The sequence below is a fragment of the Nannospalax galili genome, unplaced genomic scaffold (assembly GCF_000622305.1).
Source record: "Nannospalax galili isolate Female #2095 unplaced genomic scaffold, S.galili_v1.0 scaffold65, whole genome shotgun sequence".
In the NCBI taxonomy this organism is placed as follows: Eukaryota; Metazoa; Chordata; class Mammalia; order Rodentia; family Spalacidae; genus Nannospalax; species Nannospalax galili.
This window is the reverse complement of record NW_008353294.1, coordinates 38,698-43,746: the sequence shown is the minus strand read 5'-3', so window position 1 is coordinate 43,746 and position 5,049 is coordinate 38,698. Positions and strand designations below refer to the sequence as shown.

General features: G+C 45.0%; 1 pseudogene; it reads right to left on the bottom strand.

Annotated features, from left to right (window-relative positions):
• Positions 1-3,542: 3,542 nt before the first annotated feature.
• The window catches only part of LOC103747984, a 2,547-nt pseudogene continuing 1,040 nt past the window's right edge, over positions 3,543-5,049 (bottom strand).

Here is a 5,049-nt window from a genome sequence, read left to right as displayed (position 1 = left end):
TTTCCCTTCCCCGAGGGAAAGGTGCCCCGTGTGAAATAAATCTGTGTCCCGCTGAGAATTCCATCTGAGCCTCAGTGCCTCATCCATCTGCTCGTGCCTTCCTCCATCCGCGCCGCCCGCTCGCTCCCGCCCATTCTCTACCTATCAGCTTCCACACTGGAACATGGAATTTAGGGTAACCTGAATCTGTGTTCCTTGGCCATGGTTACTCATAGTTTTCATATTTTGCTCCAGAATAAACTACCTCTCTTTCTTTTGTCTTTTTGAGACAGGGTCTCCCTGAAGGCCCAGTTGGCTTAGAACTCACTATGTAGACCAGGCTGGTCTTCATCTCACAGATACCCCCTACCTCTGCCTCTTGAGTGCTGGGATTAAAGGAATGTGCTACAATGCCCAGCCAGGATAAACTATTTCTTATCCCCTTTGAGGTGAGAGTTATACTTTTCTGTCAATATCTGAGTAATTTGGAAAAGAGGACAGGCTTAATCAAGTCTCATGGAAGCAGCCCTGCACAGTGACTACACTGAAGATGGGATTTCTGGCCAGGAAAAGTAATTATTTCATTAATGGGATAAGTATTCCTTCCAGTTTTTTCAGAATGGCTTTTCAGTGAAACAGCCTTTCTAAGGCTTTTGACCAGGTCATTGACAGGTCATTGAATTAAAGGACAAAGCAGTGATATAGCCTGTCTCTACCCAGGGCTAGAGGAAGATTCCCTTCCTTTGACGAAGTCAAAATAGCTTTTCCTTGATTGTCTACAAGAGAGCTGGATAGCCTTGAAGATTACTGTAACATTCTCCTTTCTGAAAAGGTAACCCTAAAATTCATTTAGGGTGTGGGTTGAAGTTAGGGAAAACTATAACCCATTTTCATCATGGAAATCTAGAAATCCAGTTCCAAAGCTCCCTCAGGAGGGATTAATGCATGGACTGGTGTTTTGGTTACACACTCATATCTAGCCCCCAGGCAGAGGTGTTAATTTATGGGGAGATAGGAAACCAGGGATCTCTTCTGGCAGTTCCAATCAGAGACCCAAGAACATTACCTGCCTCTGGTCAAGGGAAAAAAATGGACCTATTCAACTTTTGGGGTCCCTGCCCCTAAACAGCCCATTTCTATTGTAATAACTCAAGTGCCTCCATTTTCTGTAAGTTTAACTGGTCAAGACTGTAAAATCTCTAGTCTGTTGAAAGACTCACCTTTCCAGTTTCACTAGTCATCATCTGGTCATTGAACCACCCCTAAGAAGGCAGGTTCACCTTAAGTTATGCTAAATAGAAGGACAGAATGCCTAGAGCATTAATGAGATGGCGAATTTTTCCTGCCTGGAGTCTGGCCTCCCAGAGCAGAACTTCTGGACCAGCCACAGTCATGTAGTCTGTAAGTCTTCCTGCTTTCCTGAATTCTTCAGAAAAGCGTAATTTCTCCTTTTCTTCTTCATATCACTTTTCTAAGCATGCTTTCTTTAAGGCTTCAGGCTGCCCCTAGCATCTTGTATTTCTTCACTATTTCTCTAAAGCTTCCTTCCCCCAGCCAGGTGGCTGCCAGTCAGCCATGTGTCTGACTTCCATGCAGGCTCTAAATCTGCATGGCTTCCTGGCTTTCTCTCCTTCTCCCCACCATCCTCTTCCTTGAGGCAGCTGTCACGATTACCAGCATGCCTGCCCTGAGGAATTTTTTTTTTTAATTCTAATAAAATTGTAAAAGCTGTTGGGCGTGGTGGCCCATGCCTTTAATTCCAGCACTTGGGAGGCAGAGGCAGGTGGATCTCTGTGAGTTCAAGGCTTGCCTGGTCTACACAGTGGGTTCCAGGACAGCAGTGGCTACAGGGAGACCCTGTCAAAAAAAAAAAAAAAAAAAAAAAAAAAAAAAAAAGTAAAAGCTTCCATCTCCTCCCAGTCAGCGTGGCATTCTTGTAATTGGCTGAGAGTGCTGTCCTGGCCAGCTGAATGGATTTGGCTGATTCAGAACTTTTTGAGTCTGAGTGGTCCTTCCTGGTGATCATGAACATCATAACACTAGCTACTGTCCTCCTCAGCAGCAATGAGAATGGTCCCAGTTCTTAGTACCAATGTTTTCTTTGTGTTAGTGAATTCTTATTGATGTGATCAAATATGTGACAATGAGCAACTTAAGGAAGGAAAGCCTTATTTTATAGCTCACAGTGAAGTGGGTAAGGTTGATCATGGCAGGGAGAGCAGAGTAGCAGGATGTTGCACTAAATTTTCCCCTTCCTGCTCTCTGTTTGACCTGCCCTCAATCATTCAGGGTCTCGTGGGCCTGACACTGATTGACAAACCAGCATAACACAGTTTTATTTGAATGTTGCACAGTTTATACATTTGGGAGGGGATGACTTACAAAGAAACGGCTTCTCATAACCCCCATGCCATTCAAGCCCCGTGCTTTGGTGCTGATCCCTCCCAGAGTTCCAACATGGTTGCCCTACCTCTCCATATTGCAGAAGGCTCTTACCCTCTTCCCAGGGTGCTCCTTGTCTTGCCCCTGGCTGGCTTACTCTTCTTGGAAGAATGTGTAATTTTCAGGCCACACAGGACCAGGTCCTGTCTGTGATATTAGGAGATTGCTCACTCACATCTCAGTAGATTAGCCAGCATCAAAGGGATACTCAGGCCCAAAGCTGGCTGCCTCCATTTTCCATTGTTGTAAAGGCCAGGATCCCGTAGCCCATGGGATGGTGCACCACATTCATGATGGGTCTTCTCCCTTGTGTTATCATCTCTGGAAACACTTTTTCAAGTACTCCCAAAATTATGCTTCAGGAATGGTCTCTGCATTTCTTAATCCAATTAAAATCAGATGGGCGTTAGGACTGGAGAGACGACTAAGTGGTTAAGAGCATTGCTTGTTTTTGCAGAAGACCCATATTGAGTTTCCAGAGCCCCCATGGAGGCTAACAATCATATGTAACTTCAGTTCCAGGCAATCTGACACCCTCTTCTTGATTCCATGGGCATTGCATGCCCATGGCACATTTATATACATGCAGGCTAATTACTCACACATATCAAATAAAGATAAATAAAACAAAGAAGAATCAAATGGACAACCAAAATTCACCACCACAGTGAATAATCTGAAAAAGCTCCTTAAGAAGCACTCATTTTTCAATTCACTTTTGTTGTTGTTGTTGTTTAAAAGCCATCACTTTAACAAGAACTTCTTCACTTGTGCTGACTAGCCCCCTCTGAAATTTTTCCTGCTGAATATTAGTACTTTATATACCTAGAGCCATTACCAGATCACAACTATGTCTTTGACCTTCATGAGCTTTAGAGGCTCTGCACTGGAGGACAGAGGACTATGTGGAGGGAGAGTAAAGAGCTGAGAGGAAAAAAGTGATGGCATATCCCATGATTTGTTTCTGGGTTTCTTCTCAGCCTGATTTCAAACCTCCAAAAGAAGATCAATACACAACAGGCTTGCACCTGCACAGAGCTGTTTATATCCTGTGCCTAGATCTCTGACTCAAGCAGGTGTCTGCCTCTCTGTGGGCAAGGTCTTGGAGAGGACATAAACAGCTATTCCAGCAAGTAACTGTTTCCTGCTGGATCATTTTTAATACAGTGGGTCTTCATTTTCCCATCAATGATCTGGTCCAACTTCTGGTTAAACTCTTGCAGTTTCTTGAACTGGTTGGGACTGGAGCTGTCACCCAGTGTGAACAGATTCTTGGTTACCAGTTCTTGGATGTCTTTCAGCATTTTTAATACAGTGGGTCTTCATTTTCCCATCAATGATCTGGTCCAACTTCTTAAACTCTTGCAGAGTTTTGCCCCTCCAGAGTGGTAAAATTGTCCTCGAGGACAGCCATTCCCAGTTCAAACTCCAGCTCTGGCATTTCCACACTACACATTTCAGACTTCAGGAGGGCTCTGGTCATGTCTGAGGGATCTGTGATGCGGAGGGTGATCCTGGTGCCCAAGGGCTCTACTGCTCTTCCAGATTTCACTTCACTGGTCCAATGCCCACAGTTCTTGCAGCTGGTGGTCATGATGATAAGCTCTTTAAAGTGGGGGATTTAGATTAGCTTCGTGTTGGTCTGAGCTGGGGCATTGCACTCAGGGCAGTTTGTGTTGAACTGGAGCACTTCATTTCTGAGATCCTCCTCTTCCAGCTTCTCTTCTAGTGCTTCTGCCTGGAGCCCCAGCATCTCAATCTCTTATAGGGTCTGGTTGTAATGTGTGATCCCCATGGCATCATCTTTCTGGGGAGCATGTGGTTTTTCTACAAAGCTATTTCTGTAAGGATCATCAATGATCAGGATGAAAGGAAAAGCCACTTGCTTAAGCTCCCTTAGTTTGCCAATGAACTCATCAATTCTTTCAGCTAATGGCATCTTCAACTGTCCTTCTAGTGGGCTGGTCCTGCTCCAGGCCAAAGACTGCATGGTTGATCAGTCCTTCAACAGTGGTCAGAGTTCCCTTCTGGCTGAAAGCTGGAATTTTGAACTCCAGCTCTTGGATCCATGTGGTTGCAGAGTCAGTCTTGATCACTTCTCTGTTCATGTCCTCCTGGGCCCTGACAGTCAAAGTGCAGCATACTGCCTCATCCTGGATCCTGTCTGGCGACAGGATCTCCTTGTTGCCCTGGCTACAGTGCTTGCAGGAAAAAGAGCTCACGATTATTTTTCTGAAGAAGGGGATCATGGTGAGCAAGAGGCACATGGTGCCATTGCGGTAACAGTTCATGCAGAGAGACTCAGTCTTGGTGGGCTGTTTCTCCTTGCCTCAGTGCTGATGGGCGGGAAACAAGGGTTCCGTGGTGGACAGCCAGGCCGCAGTGGGCAAGCGGGCGATGGCAGCCCTGGGGAACCCTGGCTACACAGCTCTGCTAGCCTCAGTTCACTTATTTAGCATATATTATTTTATTGTCTTGTGTTTTCCTCAGCCTGGACTTTCAGGATATAGTAATAAATAAAACCCAATAAGGTCAAATCTGTGTCCTTGTTCTTCTGGCTAGGAGAATAGTCTACATGTTCCTAATAGGCTACACTGCTTTTTTTTTTTTTTTTTTAACTTTAGAACT